This window comes from Quercus robur, chromosome 12, assembly GCF_932294415.1.
Source record: "Quercus robur chromosome 12, dhQueRobu3.1, whole genome shotgun sequence".
Taxonomy (NCBI): domain Eukaryota; kingdom Viridiplantae; phylum Streptophyta; class Magnoliopsida; order Fagales; family Fagaceae; genus Quercus; species Quercus robur.
Window position 1 is genome coordinate 1,266,793 of NC_065545.1, and position 21,466 is coordinate 1,288,258.

A 21,466-nucleotide genomic window follows, 5' to 3' on the forward strand; every position below is an offset into this window, starting at 1 on the left:
CCAGGAGTCGAGGTGTGTAATCAAGGCAAGGGATTAGTGTTGCTACTCCAGGCTTCCTCACCACCGGTCCTATCCCAGAAGGTACTCTTACCACCAATCCAATCCCCAAAGGCATACCAAGGGTAGCATTATCCTACCAATGTGTTACCGAGGAGAAGGCAACCTCATCGCAACCAGCCACTAAAGAGGACGAAGGGGAAGAAGACAGAGAAGTGGTTGAGGTGAATGACTCTCAAGACAATTTTGCCATTTCCAACTAGCCACTATCTCCAGAGCTTCAGGTCGGCGATTCTAGCCACCCTCCTTTGGTTCAAGTACACAACCCTCAAGAAGACACCACAGTTCCTGAAGAGATGGGGATTCAGTGTAAGCCAAGATCAACTCTCCAAGAGTTGCTAAAGTCCTAACCTAGGGGGAAGGCTGCTCAGAATAGACTTCCCACCCCTCCACCCCCCCCCCCCCCAACCCATTCGAGGTGATACTGCCGACCACAAAAGGAAGAGGGATTAGAAGGGTAAGGAGGTGGTGGAAATAGGAAGAACCCATCCCTCCCAAGAGAATGAACCCCAAAGGGGGGCCAAACAGCCCCGAGGCATGCAACCAAGGTCATCCAGCGAGGGTGAGAAGAGGGGTGACCAGCAAGTAGTAACACCAGCCTAAGCCCTATTTTTGGTGTTGGATGGCGCTCCTCTGCCAAGTGATGCCTCAATAAGAGATTTCCAGGGGGGGCAAGGTGGGCTATGTGGCCAATTCGGTGGAGCAAGCTCTGTTACTACCCAAGGATATGGTAGACCTCAAATTCATAAGGAAACATGAGGTGTTCCTCAGTCTAAAAAGGGACCTCGCAATGGTAAGTCCTTTAACCCCCTCTCTCTTTTTCACTTATTATATTTTTATTTTTTATTACTTCTTTTTCTTCCTTTGTTAAATGCTTCTCTCCTTGGCAGGCTATTCAAATGAAGGAAGAAAGAAGGGAGACAGATAACGGCCATGGATGCCTTCCACGTGGCCGAAAAAAGCAATCAAGAGCTTAAGAGTAAGCTAACCGAGGCAGAGAGGGATAAAAGAAGTGTTGAAGCTACCTTGGACAGCATGAAAGGTAGGCCGAAGGTTAAAGAGTGCTCCTTCGCCAGGCTGAGGACCAACTGGCCGCCTCCAAAGAGCAAATCATCGCGTTAAAGAAGAAATTAAAAGAGGTCAAGAAGGCCAAAGATAAAGCCGAGCAGGATGGCTACGACATTGGGGTGGCAAAGACCGAGGAAGCCCTAAGGGCGAGGTCTCAGGGGTATGTAGAAACTATTGCCTCCAAGTGATGCTCATGAGCTTTTTTTTTTTTTTTTTTTTTAAACATGCTGCCACAATGAAGACCTTTGCCATGTACAGTGTCTAACCCCACTTGACATTCAAATATTCAATAAACAGTACTAACTTACCTCAAGCATGTGATCTGAGGAGCCGATTATGGCTAAGACTTCGCTTTAATACTTAGCAAAATGATAGGAAGTATTAATTTACCCAAAGCATGTGGTCTGAGGAGCTAGGCCTGACTAAGGTTTTGTTTAACACTTAGAAAGATGTCATTAAGTATTAATTTACCCAAAGCATGTGGTTCGAGGAGCCAAGCATGACTAAGGTTCTGTTTAATACTTAAAAAGATGTCATTAAATATTAATTTACCCAAAGCATGTGGTCCAAGGAGCCAAGCATGGCTAAGATTCTGTTTAATACTTAGAAAGATGTCATTAAGTATTGATTTACCCAAAGCATGTGGTCCGAGGAGCCAAGCATGGCTAAGGTTTTGTTTAATTCTTAGAAAGATGTCATTAAGTATTAATTTACCCAAAGCATGTGGTCCGAGGAGCCAGGAATGGCTAAGGTTCTGTTTAATACTTAGAAAGGTGTCATTAAGTATTAATTTACCCAAAGCATGTGGTCCGAGGAGCCAAGCATTGCTAAGGTTCTGTTTAATACTTAGAAAGATGTCATTAAGTATTAATTTGCCCAAAGTATGTGGTCCGAGGAGTCAGGCATAACTAAGGTTCTATTTAATACTTAGAAAGATATCTGGAGATATCAATTTACCCAAAGTATATGGCTCGAGGAGCCAGGTATGACCAAGGTTCTATTTGATATTCAAAATAATAATAATAGGAAGCTCAACGAATGATGTGATAAACGAGAATGTGACAAAGAAAATTTTCATTAATAATAATTCATTTTTAGGTTATTTAAATTCCAAGGGCATGGTACAACATTTTCATCTAGGTCTTCAAGATGATACACATCTATTCCAGCCATCGAGGTGATGCGATATGGCCCTTTCCAATTGCGCACTAACTTTCCCCATGTTGGATTCTTTGCAGTACCCAAAACCTTTCTTAGCACCAAGTCTCCAGGTGCCAATGGCCTTAGCTTCATGTTGACATCATACCCTTGCTTGAGCTTGTGTTGATAATAGACCAATTGGACCATGGCATTTTCTCTTCGCTCTTCAATTAAGTCTAAGCTCTTCCCTAACAGCCCATCATTGTTGCTCGGAGTGAAAGAACTCGTTTTCAGCGTTAGGAATCTAGTTTCCAGAGGAATAACAGCCTCAGTACCATAAGTCATTGAAAAGGGTGTCTCTCTTGTTGACCTACGAGGCGTGGTCCGATAAGTCCAAAGGACGTGTGACAACTCTTCCACCCATTTTCCCTTTGCATTGTCCAATCTCTTCTTGAGTCCATTCACTATGACCTTGTTGATAGCCTCGGCCTGTCCATTCCTTGTGGATAAGCCAGGGTGGAATACCTATTCATAATTCCTAGGTCACAACAGTACCCCTTGAAGGCTGCTATCAAACTGAAGACCATTGTCCGAGATGAGGGTATGAGGGATCCCAAACCGAGTGACAATATTTTTCCAAACAAATCTCTTAGCATCCACATCCCTGATATTTGCTAATGGTTTAGCTTCAACCCACTTGATGAAGTAATCCATGCCGACCAGCAAATATCTTTTATTCCCTACTGCCTTAGGAAAAGGACCTACAATGTCCAAGCCCTATTGCGCAAATGGCCAAGGGCTGGATAGAGGATTAAGGACTCCTCCTGACTGATGAATGTTTGGTGCAAATCTTTGGCATTGGTCACACTTTTTCACATATTCTTGTGCTTCCTTTTGCATATTCGGCCACCAATATCCTTAAGTGAGAGCTCTATGAGACAAAGACCTACCTCATGTGTGGCTTCCACAAATCCCTTCATGTATTACCTCAAGGAGTAGCTCTGATGCTTCTAGGTGTATGCATAGTAAGTATGGCCCAGAAAACGAGTGTTTGTACAATTTTTGGTCCTCAGACAGCCAAAACCAATGAGCCTTTCTTCGCATCTTGTTAGCCTCTGACTTCTCTTCGGGTAAGATATCCTTCTTAAGGAACAATACTATGGAGTCCATCCAGCTAGGTTCCACCCTAACTTGATGGATATGGACCACCTCATTCTTCATCTTAGTAGGCTTACACAGATCTTCAACAAGGATAACCCAAGGCAGGCTTTGTGCCAAGGAGGTTGCAAGCGTGGCCAAAGAATTGGCATGAGCGTTTCCACTTCTAGGAATATGCTGTAAATTGAAAGACTCAAAGTCTGACTGTAAATTCCTAACCTGACTTAAGTACTCTTGCATTCTTACGTCCCTAGCCTCCAATTCTCCCTGAACTTGGCCCACAACCAGCCTTGAATCTGAGAATATCTCCACTAGATTTCCACCCATTTTTTGAACCATGGTCATTCCTACCAATAGAGTTTCATACTTAGTTTCATTGTTTATGGCCAAGAAGCCCAATCTCAAGGATTTCTCAATTTTGATCCTCTCGGGAGATATCAGAATTAGCCCCACTCTAGATCCTCTGTGATTCGTTGCACCATCAACGTATACCCTCCAAGACAAAGGTTCTTGTAAGGAGACTAGCCCAACCGACTTTCCATCCATGTCCTGCTTCTCCATTCTCACTTCTAATGGAGATTCAGCAAACTCGGCCACCAAATCAGCAAGGACCTAACCCTTGATAGAGGTGCGAGGCATGTACTGTGTGATTGGAAGCCCCTAGGATTGTACCCCACTTGGCAATCCTCCTTGTATAATCAGCACTTCGGAGTAGAGATCTGAGCGAAAGTTAGGTTAGGACAACAACTGTGTGTGATTGGAAATAGTAGGGGAGCTTACATGTAGCATGCACCACTGCCAAAATGGCCTTCTCCAGTGGTAGATAATGAACCTCGGCCTCACGTAGTGACTTGCTCGCATAGTAAACTGGCATATGCACACCATTATCAACCCGTACCAGCACCAAGCTCACCACATGGGAGGCTACTGCAATATAAGCAAACAAAACCTCGTCCACCTCGGGTGTAGACAAAATGGATGGCCGAGAAAGGTATTCTTTCAACTGTTGGAAGGCCAAGACACACTCCTCGATCCATTCAAATCCCTTCCACTTATTCAACAACTGAAAGAAAGGCCTACACCTGTTTACTGACCAAGAGATGAATCGGTTTAAAGTAACAGTCATTCCTGTCAACTTCTGAACCTCTTTAGGGTTCCGAGGTGGTTGTAAATTGTTAATTGCTCTAATCTGGTCAGGATTGACTTCAATTCCATGGTGAGTAACCATGTATCCCAAGAACTTCCCTGATCTGACACCAAAAGAGCATTTAGAAGCATTAAGTCGCAGCTTGTGCCTCCTCAAGATCTCAAAGATATTCCCGAGGTCATTAACATGCTCGGATTCTAACTTACTCTTGACCACCATGTCATCTATATAAATCTCGATGTTTTTTCCTAACTGTGGCTCGAACATCCTGGTCATCATCCTTTGGTACGTAGCCCTCGCATTCTTTAAACCAAAAGGCATCACTTTGTAGTGGTAATTTCCAGTAGGGGTGACAAAAGCTGTCTTCTCTTGATCACTCAAAGCCAGTGGTATTTGGTGGTACCCCTGGAAGGCATCCAAAAAGCTCATCCGAGGATGGCCTACAATTGCATCCACTTGCTGATCAATCCAAGGCATGGGAAAGGGTCCTTTGGACAAGCCTTGTTCAAGTCTGTGAAATCCATGCATACTCGCCATTTTCCACTTTTCTTCTTTACTACCACTGTATTGGCTAACTATTCAGGGTAGAACATTTCCTTAATAGCCCCAGCCTGCTTAAGCTTGTTCACCTCCTCCTTGACAATATCAGAATGTTCCTTAAATGAGCACCGATGTGGTTGCTTCTTAGAGAGGATAGCTGGGTTAACATTCAGATGATGACAAATGAAGTTTGGATCCACCCCAGGAGCTTCGTAAGCATTCCATGCAAATATATCAACGTTTTCTCTAAGAAACGCTATCAACTTTTCGTTCTCCTGAGGAGGTAACTGAGCTCCGGTTTAAAAAAACTTCTCCAGATCACCATCTATAACAATTTCTTCCAACTTCTCACACTTTTCCCCTTCTGACACCGCATCCATAGATAGAACCAGAATCCTTGATTGTTATGAGCCCCTCTCAGTAGAGGCCGAGGACTCAGCTTTAGGCTGGTGCATAATTACTATTATCAGGCATTGCTTAGCCATGGATTGACTCCCAATAAGCTTTTCAACTTGGTCCCCGGACGAGTATTTTACCTTTAAATGTAAGGTGGAAGAAACAGCCCCCAGAGCATGGAGCCAGGGTCTTGTCACAATGGCCATGTAGCGAGAATAAGCATCCACCACAATTAAGTCTACTTCCACTACCTCTGAAACTGCTTGCATGGGTAGTCTGATCTGATCGATTAGGATGACAACTTTTCCATCAAAGCTTACCAAAGGTGAATCATAGGCTATCAAATCCTCTGGCTTCAGGTTCAGCCAATTGTATAAATCAGGGTACATAATCTCTACACCATTGCCCTGGTCCACCAACACTCTCTTCATATCATACCTTCTTATCCTGAGTGTGACCACTAAAGCATCATCGTGTGGCTATATGGTTCCAACCTTGTTCTCATCCGAAAAGCTCAACGCAGGTCGGACCTCCAGTCTAGCCCTCTTCGGCTTTGGATTAGGGTCCTCGGCGTGTGGCCAAGCTACAAACATCACTCTAGAGGGCTGCGAGCCAGTTCTCCTAGGAGCAGCAAAGATGACATTAATTATACTCAAAGGGAGCCTTGAAGAAGCCTTTCCCTGAGCCCTCGACCCTGCTTGGTCTTCGTGCCTATTGGGCTAATACAAAAACTGTTTCAACATTCTATCGTTGACCAGTTGATCCAAGTGATTCCACAGAGTTCTATAGTCCTCAGTGGTGTGTCTTTGTTCCTAGTGATACGAGCAATGAAGGCTTTGGTTGCGCCTTATGGGGTCTCCTCCCATCTTGTATGGCCATTTGAAGTATGACTCATTCTTGATTTTCTCCAAGACTTGATGTACTGGCTCTCCGAACATCGTGTTAACCACCTAAAGAGCCGTAGACCTAAACTGCCCAGCAAAATCCCTTCGGGGTCTATTATTATTGTAGCGGTCTGACTTGAAATCCCTCCTCTCCTGAGGGATAACCTTACCCTTCTCCTTGCCTTGTTGTTGGTCCTCCTCAACTTTCTTATACTTATCAATCTGGTCTATAAGCTGGCATACATTGGTAGCAGGTTTCCCAGTCAAAGACTTCCTCAAGCCATGCTCGGCAGGTAGGCCTACCTTGAAAGTCCTGATGGCTACATCATCAAAGTCACCATTTATCTCATTGAACATCTCTTAGTATCTGTCCGAATACGTTTTTAGGGTTTCCCCTTCTCTCATGGACGGAGACAACAAGGAATCTAAGGGCCGAGGAACCCTACTGCATGTAATAAAATGAGATCCAAACACTTGAGTGAGTTCCTTAAAGAAATCAATGGAACTTGCTCCTAAGCCATCAAACCACCTCATGGCCACGGGTCCTAAACTGGAGGGGAACACCTTGCACATCAAGGCCTCATTCTTGGAGTGCACAGTCATTCTCTGGTTGAAGTGGCTCACATGCTCCACAAGGTTTGTTCGACCATTGTACATGGTGAACGTTGGCTAAGTGAACCACCGAGGAAGTCTCCCTTCCTCAATTTTGCGCGTGAAAGATGACCTGAAAATTTGGTTGAGTGCTCTACTCATCGCATCATTTCCCAAGCCTTTGGAAGATAAATTTCTGTTTTTGTGCTCATGATGGTAATCCTCATCATACAAGAAAGACTCACTAAGAGGAGTCTTTGATCTGCATCTATAACTACCATTCTCTTCACCATCAGAAGAGAAGTCAGAATTGGAGGGAGTTCGCCTTTGCCGTTCGTGGCACAACTTCCTCTTCAAATTATCAATCTCCCGCTGCACGTTCTTGGCATCTTCCTTATAAGAGAGGTGGCTCCAACCTCGAGGCTGGCTCCTACTGGTCTGGGCAGTATGCACACTCCCTTCTCGGTCCCTTCTTTGTTCAAGATTATAAAGGTGATCTTGATGCTGAGACACCATAGATTCTGCCTGATTCAGACTTGAACCTACCACAGTTAGACGTTAGACTTACTAGAACACCAGAATTTCCCACAAACGGCACCAATTGTAAGGACGCAATTTGAGTCCCTAGCCCTAATGATAAATGAACTTAGGCCAAAAAAACCCAATACAATGAATTTGAGAAAGTGGGTTGGAAAGCTGGGCTTTAATGAATCATACAACAAGTAAAGTGGATTCAGATGATAAGAAAATGAAGATAGACTGGTTTATTCTAAATAAAATTGTCCTCAGCACAGTCCGAGGAGATCAACTCTTATATATTTCTCTCATGTTAGATTACAAGTTCAATCCTTGATTGCTACAATGTTTTTCTCCTAATTTCTCGATCCTTTTCTTTCAGGGTCTCTCTCCCATTTTATACTATCTCCCCCTTTCATTTCCACCTTCCACATGCAGATCAAATTGTTAGTGTTGATCATTGTCCCATCAGCACCTTTCTGAAGTTTTTGGGTAGTAGCTGTAAGTGGAATTGATACTTATCCTCATCAGTGGAATTGTCCGGAACGTTGCTTTTGATGTCAAACTGTACCTTTCGACCTCGACTTTGCATAGCCAAGGATATATTCCTCCTCAGACCACCTTTTTGGATGATTATGATCATACTTCACTTACTAACACGGATTCTCATGAAAGTGTTTACTCGTCCTCAGACTACTTAGGGTGAGTTTGGTTCAGTTTTTTAAAACTGGACTTTTTGAAAAAGTGAAGTTTTTAAAAAGTGTAGTATGAAAAAATTCTTTTTGAAAAAACTGAGTATTTGGTAAAAGTTGTTAAAAAGTGCTTTTTGAAAAAACTGAGTGTTTGGCTAGCACTTATAAAAGTGGCGGTTTGAATGATAAATTACCAAAAAGGACAATGTATATATAAAGTATTGTGAAAATACTTTCTAATTTTTTTTTTAACTTTCTAAAAAGATCTTTCAAGATTTCTAAAAAAATTATTTTTTTTTCTCACCAATATTAACTAATAATAACTTACCACTTAAAATTTATTGTGAAAATATTGTGATAGCATTTCTCAATTTTAATTTCTCATTCTTTATTTTATTTTTCCTTTATTTCTTTACTCTCTTTTTTTCATCCATATTTCTTTCTTCTTTTTTTCTTTTTTTATTCCCTCTTTTTTTCTCCTCCACACACGTACCCTTCTCTCCTTTTTTTTTTTTTTTTTTTTTTTTTTACCACTTCCTCCAAAACATTCCAGTTTTTTTTTTTTTTTTCTTTTTTCCTTCTTTCTCTTTTTCCCTTACCACTTCCTCCAAAACGTTCCACTTTTCTTTTTTTTCTTTTATTCCTTCTTTTCCCTTTTTCCCTACCATTTCCTCCAGAATGTTTCACTTTTCTTTTTCTTTTTCTTTTTCCCTATTTCCCCTTTTTCCCTACCACTTCCTCCAAAACATTCCAGTTGCCGCAGAGCTCTCTTTTTTTTTCTTTTTTTCTTTTTTTTCTTTTTTTCCTTCTTCCTTTCTCTCTTTTCTCTTACCACTTCGTCTACAAGTTTATTTCCCTCTATCCCATCAAAACACACAAACTTAAAGGTCACATACACCACACCATTTGATTCTCATCAAACGAAGATAGAGGGGGAAATCCAAAAGGGAGGAATGGGTCAGATCAGTGCTTGATCTTTGCCTTCACCGCCGCCTGTCTTCCTCCCCATTGCTGCTTGATCTCTTCCCCACTGCCAACGACATGCAACAGAAATGGGTTAGATCGTTTTTTTTTTTTTTTTTTTTTTTTTTTTTCTTTTTCTTTTTCTGATTTCATTATTGGGTTCCTTTGTAAAATTGTGTTATAAACAAAGGGATAAAATTGGGGTTTTGGGAAATTTGCACAACGATAACTTGAAACACACCGGTGCTTTTTTGCAATGGACCTCAGGGCTGCTTTCGCAAAACGAGCTTTTCCTTCACAAATGAAAACGTAGCTTTTTTAGAAAACACAACTTTTAAAATTTACCAAACACACATTTTATAAATTTGGTTTCAAAAAGCGTGTTTCAGCTTCTAAAAGCTGAAACAAACGAGCACTTATTGTCCTCGGATTGGGCCCCCGACCCAATATATACATAGATATGTACTCCTAGGCCTATCACTCCTACAATATTAATTTTAAAAATTATTTCATCTACTAAGAAAAAACTATTATAATCTTTTAGGGAGGAATAATTATTCTTCATTTTGAAGAATAACTATTTATAATGAATTACTATTCCCTGTAATAAAATATAGCCAAACTAAAAAATAACTGTACAGCACCTAAACGCCCAAGTTCATATTGGGCCTTGGACCATGAATCAATGATGTGGGCCAAAGATCCAATCTTCACATCGACAAGGGCCTCGGCCCAAACCCACGAATAGCTACCAACGTGGACTGAGTGTTGTCCGGACACTTAGAAAGCGGATTGCGTACGCCCTGCTCACAGGGTGCTCGGGAAACCATTTCCGGGCACTATGCACATGCTCAGTCACATTGCCTGGACACATTGCCGTTTATGTGCCCGGTAGAACCTTAAGAAACTCTGCTGCTGAACACATTAACTGAAGTGGGAACCATTTCCAAAGCCACTCGTGCCTAAAAACCCACTTAAGCCCATTGACATTGGACCCTTCTTTGCACTAAGGGAGAAGATAATGATGATCACCCCATTAACAAAGGCTATAAATAGGAGAAATGAATGGATAGTCAGGGGATGCAATTCTGAGAAAAAGAAAGGAGTAAGGGAGATAGAGAGAGGATAGAATTGAGAAAGAGAGAAAAATGACTCCGTTGGGTCTCTTAGCCTAGAACAACCCAAGGTAGGATACCCAGACCCACTAGATAAATAAATTGTGAGCCCAAATAGTGGTTTGGCCCATCAAGCCCGTCTTTGGTGCCTACAATTGGCGCCCACCGTGGGGCTCTCCTACGACGCTGTAGTTCTAGAGGGACTCAAATCTGGGGATAATGTCTGAAAGGCGTTCGGAGGACTATGCGGGAACTGGATCCCTAGGGTCCTCTCGGGGATCAAGTTGGCAAGAGCGCAGATAGAAACAATGAGAAGATAGGAGGCTTGACCAACTAGAAGTGATGTCCGGCACAGGAAAGGGTTCGTACCAAACCCAACGAACGGTTTCTGGTGCCACGGGACGTTGGCAGAGGGAGGAACGGGATGAAGAGCTCGAACGGCTCCGCAGACTAGTCAGGGGTTTGGAGCTGGAGGTGAGAGGAAGACGCTGGGGAGGAGACAGAAATGACCGGCAACAGGAGGACGGTATAGGGGGAAATAGACATAAAGAGGGATCCAATCAGTCTGGACCTCGACTACGGCAAAGTCGTTCACATTCCCGAGAATCCCGTCGGTACCGAGACCGTTCGCACTCGAGAGGGTCCTGACGAAATAGGAACCGATCTACCTCCCGAGAAAAGGGGCAACGCCAGGACTGTTCACATTCTCGGGATAATCAAGTCAGGGACTCACTCTCCCCGGAAGAGAGGCGTCCCCGGAATGCTGCGATGGACTCCATGAGTCACGCTTTGCGAAAAGTAGCTCAGTCCCCGTTTTCAAACGAAATCGAGCAAGCTGAAATGCCGGACAGGTTTGCCCGCCCGCCGTTCAACTGTTATGACGGGAAGACTGATCCGGTAGAACACGTCAGCCATTATATTCAGATGATGTCTTTGCATACTCATAACGATGCACTCATGTGCAAGGTATTTCCCTTGAGTTTGGGACCGACTGCATTGAGGTGATTTAATGGGTTACGGAAAGGATCCATACGTAGTTTCTCCGAGCTGATTCAAGAGTTCGGAGTCCGGTTTGTGACGTGCAGCTGAGTACCTCAGCCAGTGGATGCGTTTCTCTCAATGAAAATGAGGGCGAGAGAGACCCTCCGTAGTTACGCCAGCCGGTATTGGGAGCTATACAACGAGATTGGCAGAGATAACGAAAGGGTGGTGGCGAGCATATTTAGGATGGGACTGCCCGAGAATTCCGGACTACGAGAGTCATTAACCAAGAAGCCGCCCGAAGGCATGCGGCAGCTTATAAGACGCATCGAGAAATACAAACGATTAGAAGATGACCGACTGTAGAGTAAAGGCAAAGCATCGTTGATTACTCGTCCCCGGCAGACAGGTTTCCCGTTCAGGCCTTGTGGGGGTCTGGCCATTCAAGAACCGGCTGCACAAATGGGAGAAGTGAACGTGACGTTTAAGGAACCAGTACACAAAATTCTTGACCAAATCAAACACGAGCCGTATTTTCGATGGCCGAACAAGATGGAAGGGGACCCATCTAGAAGGAATCAGAATTTGTACTACACTTATCACCAAGACAAGGGTCACACCACCGAATAGTGTCGGGTACTAAAGGACCACCTCGGGCAGCTAGTCAAGGCAGGGTACTTAAGGGATTTTGTGCTAGACTCGGGGGACAGAGTCGTAGGGCAAGATACCCGGCAAAGGGGAAGCCCTCTCCCACCCCCTGTGGGGGTAATTGAAGTAATCCATGTTGCGCCGAAGAAGCTCATTGAAGGAAGGAGGAAAGGAGTGTTGACAATGGTACCGGTAAAAGATAACTCGGGTCTACAGTCGACAAGTAAGAGGATGAAGTTTGCACGGGAACCCGTCTTGTTTGACGATAATGATTTGGAGGGGACGATTCAGCCACATGATGACGCATTAGTGGTCACAGCCCAGATAAACGGCTTCTTAGTAAAAAAGGGTGATGATAGACCAGGGAAGTGGGGCCGACGTGATGTACCCCGATCTATTCAAGGGACTCAGTCTAAAGAAGGAGGACCTTATAAAGCACACTTCACCCTTGGTTGGGTTTGATGGCAAAGTAGTGATTCCAGAGGGGCAAATTTCCCTCCCCGTGATTATGGGAGGGAAAGAGGTATCTATAACATTCACAGTAGTAAGTTCATTTTCCCCGTATACTACCATCCTGGGAAGACCATGGATCCATTCAATGAGGGCCGTCCCATCAACGCTGCATGTAAAGATAAAATTCCCGACCGAGAGGGGTGTCCTTGTAATAAAAGGGGACCAGCAAGCAGCCAGACAGTGCCTTACTGCCGTAGTGAACTGGAAGCGGGGGAATCAAGTCAGTTAGGGAGGAACAACCGGACAACTGGTCGGAAATAAGGAGACCGGGTGGCCAGAACAGGGGCGTGTTGAACAGGGAGATGTGTCCCGGAAAGACCCATTATAGCAATTAAAGGACCCTCGAGAAGGAATGGGGGCTGGCTACGCTGAGGAGTTAGTAAAGGTAAAAATACTGCCAAATACCAATAAATATTTTCAGGTCGGAGCAAGCATGAGTTGCGAGGCTAGGGTCCAAGTATTACTATTTCTGGTTCAAAACTTAGATGTTTTCGCTTGGGATCCTTATGAAGTCCCCGGGGTCGATCTTGAGTTTATTGTCCACAAACTTAATGTAGACCCTTCATATCCCCTGAAGAAGCAGAAGCTGAGAAGGTCGGCCAAAGACCACGTTGAGGCAGTAAGACAGGAGGTAAAGAAGCTGAAGGAGGCAGGAGCAATAAAGGAGACATTTTTCCCGGAATGGCTGGCGAATACGGTGGTTGTCTGAAAGAAGAACAGCAAATGAAGGGTTTGTGTGGATTTCACGGATCTGAACCGGGCATGCCCAAAGGACCCGTTCCCCATGCCAAAGATTGATCGATTAGTGGACGCCACTTACAGGCACCCGAGGATGAGCTTCCTGGATGCCTTCCAAAGGTACCATCAGATTATCCTGGTCGATGAAGACCAGGAGAAAATGGCGTTCATATCCCCCGACGCTAATTATCATTACACCGTGATGCCTTTTGGGCTAAAGAATGCTAGGGCGACATACCAACGGATGATGACGGGGATCTTTCGGGATAAAATTGGGCATACGGTTGAAGTATATGTCGATGATATGGTGTTAAAAAGTAAGCAAGAGGTCCGGCATGTAGAGGATCTCTGGGGAGTGTTCGAGGTGTTGCGAAAGCACAGATTGCGTCTTAACGCAGAAAAATGCGCCTTTGGAGTGGGGGCCGGAAAATTTTTGGGGTACTTAATCACCAACAGGGGGATAGAAGTCAATCCCGACCAGATAGAAGCCGTGAAGCATCTCCGGTCACCGAGCAACTTGAAAGAAGTACAGGTATTGATCGGGATGCTGGCCGCTCTCAACCGGTTCATCTCAAAATTTTCAGATCGTTTCCGTCCTTTTTATCAGCTATTGAAGAAGTGGAAGGGGTTTCGGTGGGATGATGAATGTGAAAAGGCTTTCTAGAACCTTAAGGAGTACTTAATGCAAGCGTCGATGTTGAGTGCACCTGAGCCCGGAGAGGAATTGTTCATGTACCTCTCGGTGTCCGAACATGCTGTGACCCTGTGCTTTTAAGGGACCAAGGAGTACAACAGCTCGTGCATTATATCAGCAAGACTCTAGTCGACACCGAGACCAGGTATTTGCCCTTGGAGAAATTGGTGTTGGCCCTAGTGCATGCTACCAAGAAGTTACCTCAATACTTCCAGGCTCATACCGTGTATGTACTGACTAAACATCCCTTATAGTCATTATTGAAAAGATTCGATCTCACGGAGCGAATAGCTAAATGGGGGACACGGCTCGGGGCATTCAACGTGAGGTATAAGCTGAGAAGTGCAGTAAAGGGGCAAGTATTAGCGGATTTTGTAGCAGAATTCTCTCCTAAAGGGGATATGGTCTGTCAGTTGGAACATCACCCGTGGAAGGTACATGTGGATGGGGCTTCCAGCGCAAAAGGGGCTGGCGCTGGAATAGTCATAATCACCCCAGAGGGAATTCTCTTGGAGCATTCGTTCAGATTGGGGTTTAATGTCTCCAACAATGAGGCTGAGTATGAAGCTTTTCTTGCTGGACTGAGGGCAGTTACACGGTTAAAGGCCCGAGATGTAGAGATTTACTCGGATTCAAGACTCATAGTCAACCAGGTGTAGGGGAGTTTTGAGGCTCGAGATCCTCGGATGAAAGCATACTTAGACTTGGTGAAGCAGGTCATGGACGGCTTTTGTACAGTTAAGGTGATTCAAGTGGCCCGGGCACAGAATAGACATGTTGACTCTCTCGCCACTCTGGCATCATCAATTACCAAGGATATTCCCCGGCTTATCAGAGTGGAACTCGTCCCTAAGCCCAGCATTAAGGTGGCAGGAAATGAGGGGGCTGCGAGAGCTGAAGTCACAGCAGTCGCAACACTTGGACCGAGCTGGATGGACCCCATCGTAGATTTCTTGGCCGATGACCGGATTCCGGACGATGAGAAGGAGGCCAACAAGGTCCGCAGGGTGGCTTCTCGATATTGGTTGTCCATAGACCGGAAACTCTATCGCTGGTCATTCGGAGGGCCATAACTGTCATGCTTACACCCAGAGAAAGTAGGCCAACTCCTGGCCGAGTTCCATGAAGGGGTATGCGGCAGCCATGTTGGGGGACGGTCACTAGCGCACCGGGCAATGACTCAGGGATTCTGGTGGCCCTAGATGCAGAAGGATGCAGCGGAATATGTTCGAAAGTGTGAGCAGTGTCAGAAGCACGCCCCACAGATACACCGTCCTGCCGGGCATTTGAACCCGATTAGCAGTCCTTAGCCCTTCGCATAATGGGGGCTGGACATACTCGAGCCATTTCCCTGAGCAACAGGCAATCGAAGATTCTTGTTGGTGGCCGTTGATTACTTCACCAAATGGGCGGAGGCAGAGGCCTTGACCAATATCCGGGACGTAGATGTGAAGAGATTCGTATGGAAGAACATAATCAACAGGTTCGGGGTCCCGGACTCCTTCATATCAGATAACGGGCTGCAGTTTGACAGTCGGGGTTTCCGCGAATTCTGTAGCAATCTTGGCATCAGGAACAGGTACTCTACTCCGGCGTATCCCCAGGGCAATGGCCAGGCTGAGGTTGTAAACAAGGTGATCGTGAACGGCTTGAAGCGAAGGTTGGAAGGAGCAAAGGGCAACTGGGCTGAAGAACTACCAACTGTTTTGTGGGCATATCAGACAACTCCTCGAAGATCACGGGTGAAACCCCATTCTCTCTCACTTACGGGGCTAAAGCCGTAATACCAGCCGAGGTCAATTTATGTAGCGCATGAGTTTCAGAGTTCAATAAGAAATGGAACGAAGTTCAGCTGACGGAGCGCCTGGATTTACTTGAAGAACACCGAGAAGCAGCAACCATAAGGCTAGCAGAGTATCAGCAAAAGCTTTCCCGGCGCTACAACCAAGGTGTAAGGGTGAGAGAATTCAGCACAGGAGACCTAGTACTAAGAAAGGCAGTAGGAAGCATGTGGGATACCAATGCCGGGAAGCTAGTTCAAACATGGGAAGGGCCATACAGAGTTACAGCTATTACAGGCGTGGGGACGTATTATCTTGAAGACATGAACGAAGTACCATTACCCCGACCGTGGAATGCTTATAATCTTAAGAGGTTTTATCATTGACCGTCCATGCATGAAAAAAAAATGTACATTGTATTGGCTCATATGATAGAAATGCAACTAGTCCGTTCTTGCCGGGCAAAATCTTTTTGTTAATTATGTCTGGTTGATGGACAAGTGGGAAGCTAAGGAGATCCAAGCAGCTCAAAAATATTTCTAAGGACAGAAGCTTGCTTCTCAGTTCAATTCCTATCACCGAGCAGGTGGAAACCTTGCTAAAATATTTCTAAGGATAGAAGCCTGCTTCTCGGTTCGATTCCTATCACCGAGCAGGTGGAAACTTTGCTAAAATATTTCTAAGGACAGAAGCCTGCTTCTCGGTTCGATTCCTATCATCGAGCAGGTGGAAACCTTATTAAAACGTTTCTAAGGATAAAAGCCTTCTTCTTGGTTCAATCCCCACCACCGAGCAGGCAGTAAACTTACTCAGAATTCCGAAAAGCACAATCCGACTTCCCGGTTCAACCCCAACCAACCAGCAAGGGAAAGCCGCGCAAACATTTGCGGAAACTTTGAAACAAACACAAGAAGTAGAAAATATACATGCATCATCACAATTGATCGGCAAATAACACAAATTTGAAATCAAGCATGATAAATCAATTTTGTCATCACCAAAAGCCGGTGATATCGAGATTCAAGGACTGAGTAAACTGTTTAAAACAGGAAATAATTGTCTAGTCGCCACAGCCCGGTGACTTGGGCAAACCAACTGGAAATTAAATAAAAAGTATTAGAATAAAAGCGAATAAAAGAAATGTAAAGCAGGCTCGACAATTAGGAAGAAAGTTCCACGGGCTGCATCTCGGAGGTGATCTTGGTGGGGTGGTGCTCGGGCACGGGGGGCTGGGAATGGGCATCTTCACCTTGAGGGCCTTCAGTGGGAGGGTTGCTGGTTACTTCGGCCCCGATCATCTCTACGTGGGCATCAATCTGCTCCACCAGCTCCCTCAAGCTATCCGTCTCCTCCTCTTCGTTTGGACCAGTTGGGTTTTGAGCGGCAGGGACAGAGACTGGAACGGGGATCTGATCAGGGTCCCTAAGAGGGGAGTCCTTGGGCACCCCTAGGGCCTGTAGAGCAACCATCTAGCCCTCCCAGAAAGATAGCTGTTGAGCTTGCATAATCACCGGCTCCACGCTCTTCTCGGCGTCGGCAAACCCCTCATCGTACCACTTACTCTCACATGCTTCAAGGGCCGCCCGCAGATCAGCAACCTCTTCAGATAGAGTGGAGTTCAAGCTTGCTGTTTCGGCCAGCTTCATTTCTGTTTCATTCTGTCGCGCCACCAGCTCCGCCTATTTCTTCTCTGCCGCAGCCCGGGATTTCTCCACAGCAGCAGCCCTCTTCTCGGTAGATTCGGCAATGTTCGTTTTCTCCTTAGCCACTTCCACAGCCACTTCCTTACCGGCTTTCTCCCGACCAACTTCCTCGGTAAGATCCTTCACCCTCTCATTCAGTATATGGGCTAGCTGGGCAGCCTGTTAAAGACAATGTTATTCACGACTTAAAGTTACAACGAACACAAAAAATATAAGGATGTGCACGGAAGGAAAATGATAATAACAAGAGTGCGAAGGAAGAGGACTAACTGCGATGGTGTGCCATTGGAGCCTTCTCCCCATGGACTCATCAGTCACATCTACAAATGCACTCACGTCCACGGGCAGGAGGAGACCGTGGACTAAGCTTTGGGCAACACGGCCCCCTTTACCCTTCTCCCAGCCGCCATCCAGCTCGTACGTTGGATGCCACGAATGCGCCGATCTGGAGAATGAGGCCACATTCATTCCAACCTGGGCCGACGACTCCTGGATGGAAATACCCCGAGAAGGTTGAAGTGGAGTTTGGACTTGGCCCTCTCCTGGGCCGGTGGAGGATTGATCGGCAAGCCTTTGTCTCTTGCGTTGCTGCCCGGGAGCAGAGGGGGGCGGAGGATGAGCAGGAGGAGCCGGGACGCACCCTTGAGGTGGAGGTTGCTGCTGCTGAACGGCTTGGCTTGCCCTAGGGATGAAACGGCTGACAACCAAAGTCCTTCTGGTCACCATGTCTTCAGGAGCGGAATGGGTCCTGGAAGGTTCACTAGACTCCGCGGCTTCTTGCGCGGCTACTTGAACTGGATTCACGGGTTCGGCTTGTACGACTTCACGCTGAACGGCCTCGTGAGCATGTTCCCGGAGATGCCTGGATGCTACTTCGGCCGATTCACCCCTTATAGACGCGAGTTTGTCTAAACAGGTATACCGCGAGCCGAGGTCACGGGCTTCTCCTACAATGATGCTGGGGGGGAGGAAGTTCACGTGCCGAACATCTATATAAGAAAGGAGTGGGCTATCTACAATGAAGGCTTGGCTAAAAGGTTGCCAAGTGGAGTATACCGGGTCTACGCTGAGGATGAGGTGAGAAGCACGAATTTGCCCGTCCCGGTGAACGAAGATCTCAGACCTTAGCACAAAATTTAGGTTTCGGACGTGAACTGTTCTGATTTCCTGAGTGAACACTAAACCGTCTGTAGCAAAAGAAAAACGAATCAAGGTTAGAGTAAATAATGTATTTACAAATTTGGGAAACATGAGGAATTGAAGGTTAGGACGAACCAACTTCGCGCCGTGACAAAGGGGGAGGGATGTCATCGGCAAACCAATTACCGCGCACCCGGACAAATTCCCCGGCGGAATTCCTATTAGAGTCTGGCAAACAAGAAATCAGCCGTACCCTGTTATCTCTAGTCTTTAAGTAATAGTTTGATTTCTTCTTTCCACAAAGACTGTACATGTGGTTTATGTCGTTGTGGTCTAATTGCAAGCCGAACGTTTGGTTCAGCTTACCCACATAACTCACTACCCGGTAAAAGTTGGGGGGAAGTTGGTCGGCACTCAACCCGTAGTATCTAAGGGTGTTAAGTAGAAGTGGGTCTATGGGAAACCTGACCCTGCCTTCTAAGATGGACATCAGTGGGAAAAAGGCCGTGCCTGCCCCTCTGTAGAGAGCGATTTCACTTTCGTGACAATAAGCCAACTCCACATCATCAGGGATGCTAAAGGCTTGCCTAAAAGCGGCTAAGGAAGCTTTGGCGTTCAAAAGGTAAGCAAAACCCATCCTATGACTAGAAATTAAAAAGGGGGCTCTGGGAAGGAAATGAAAATAAAGGAAAGGGGAAGAAAACTTACTTCTGGCTCTAAGGGAGAGGAGGATTCTGGGTTTATGGATTGGAGCGCAGGGGAATGCTCGGCAGAGAGAAGTTTCGAAGTGACAGAGAGTGAAAAGTGAGAAAATGAATTAAGATGGGTTATTTATAGGAGCCAAGGAAAGCATCAGTTGGTATGCAATGAGTAACATTAATTAGCAATGATGAAGTAGAAAGGGGGTGACCTTAGAAATGCCCAGAGCAGTCCACACGCGTGCCTCGGTTTGTGAATCGCCAGGTAATAATGGCGGCAAAGCCGCAAGATCTAAAGCGACGCGTCTTTTGAGAAGCGCATTTATGGACCGCTGTAACCCCCCAAGCACATCCGTTGGACTTCTCGGGCAAAACACTGCCTCTCTGACTCCTTGATTCGTCCCTGGTGTCCGAGGACGAATCAAGGGGGGGGGGGGGGGGGCGCTATTGTACGGCACCTAAACGCCTAAGTTCATATTGGGCCTTGGACCATGAATCAATGATGTGGCCCAAAGATCCAATCTTCACATCGACAAGGGCCCCGGCCCAAACCCACGAATAGCTACCAACGTGGACTGAGTGTTGTCCGGACACTTAGAAAGCAGATTGCATACGCCCTGCTCACAAGGTGCTCGGGAAACCATTTCTGGGCACTATGCACATGCTCGGTCACATTGCCCGAACACATTGCCGTTTATGTGCCCGGCAGAACCTTAGGAAACTCCGCTGCCGAACACATTAACTGAAATGGGAACCATTTCCAAAGCCACTCGTGCCTAAAAACCCACTTAAGCCCATTGACATTGGACCCTTCTTTGCACTAAGGGAGAAGATAATGATGATCACCCCATTAACAAAGGTATAAATAGAAGAAATGAATGGATAGTTAGGGGATGCAATTCTGAGAAAAAGAAAGGAGTAAGGGAGAAAGAGAGAGGATAGAATTGAGAAAGAGAGAAAAATGACTCCGTTGGGTCCCTTAGCCTAGGACAACCCAAGGTAGGATACCCAGACCCACCAGATAAATAAATTGTGAGCCCAAATAGTGGTTTGGCCCATCAAGCCCGTCTTTGGTGCCTACAATAACAAAATCATATGAATAATTATTGAGAAATACTAACTTCATAACATTTTTACAATAAATCTCATGTGGTAATTTGTTATAAGCTTTTAATTTGAATCCATTACTGAAATTACTTTATTGCTCACCATTAAAAGCCAATAACAACATGCTACAGAATTTGTTATAAAAGTGTTGTGAAAATGTTAATAATATAACATTTCTCATAATTATTATATTACAGTGCATATTACACCTAACATGCCTTAAAGTACTTATATTTTATGGTGCAAAAGTCTAGGGATGGCAATGGGGTAGAACGGGTCTGAAGGAGGGGGTTTTCGCCCCCACCCTGCAAGATTTTGTTTTGCCCCATCCCCACCCCACCTCGCATGATGGGGAAAATTTCCTTGCCCTAATCCCGTCCCTTAGGGCCCGCGAAGCCCGACCCCACCTCGTAAAACTCTATTTTTTGTTAATTTTCCCTACAACTAGTATAATTTTTTTAATGAAACCTATTTCATTAATAAAAATATATTTGAAATTACAACTAAATTTATCCCATCAAATCAAACTAATTTTTAGAAAAAATTGAATAATATATCCAAGTGTTTAACAAGACAATCATAAAAAAAAAAAAAATAAATAAAAAAAAATAAAAAAAAAATCTCATAGTATAACACATGACAAAATAAAGGCAGAAAACCACATTGGGAAGAATAAAATAAGCTAATATTAATATGTTTGTTTAAATAATTGGGTTTTAGTGTATGAAAAATTTACAATTATAACCCTTAGCAAAGTCTAAATCCATCCCCGCCTCGCCCATGGTGCGGGGCTAAAATCTTGCCCCATCCTTGCTCCACCACCTTTGCGGGGCAAGGAAAATCTATGCGGGGCGAAGCAAGGTGAGGTGGGTTAAGCGGGGCTGGGGAAAAATTGTCATCCCTATACAAAACCTTAAGATCATTCACATTAAGAATGCTAAAAACTTAAAAAAGCTATTTTAGCATCTCATCTCACAAGAAACGCTCTACATCAATGTTGTTATATTTAAATTTTTTAGCAACTTAGCTACAATAGACTATTAAAGATGACAGCCAATTGTAGCTCAGATCTTATAAAAATAATAATATTTTATTAGTCTTTTAATTAAAATATCATTTCTCTCTCTCTCTCTCTCTTTTCTTCTACTGGAGCTTTCTTCTCTCTTTTGTTCTTTGGTTCACCAACCTCTCTCTCT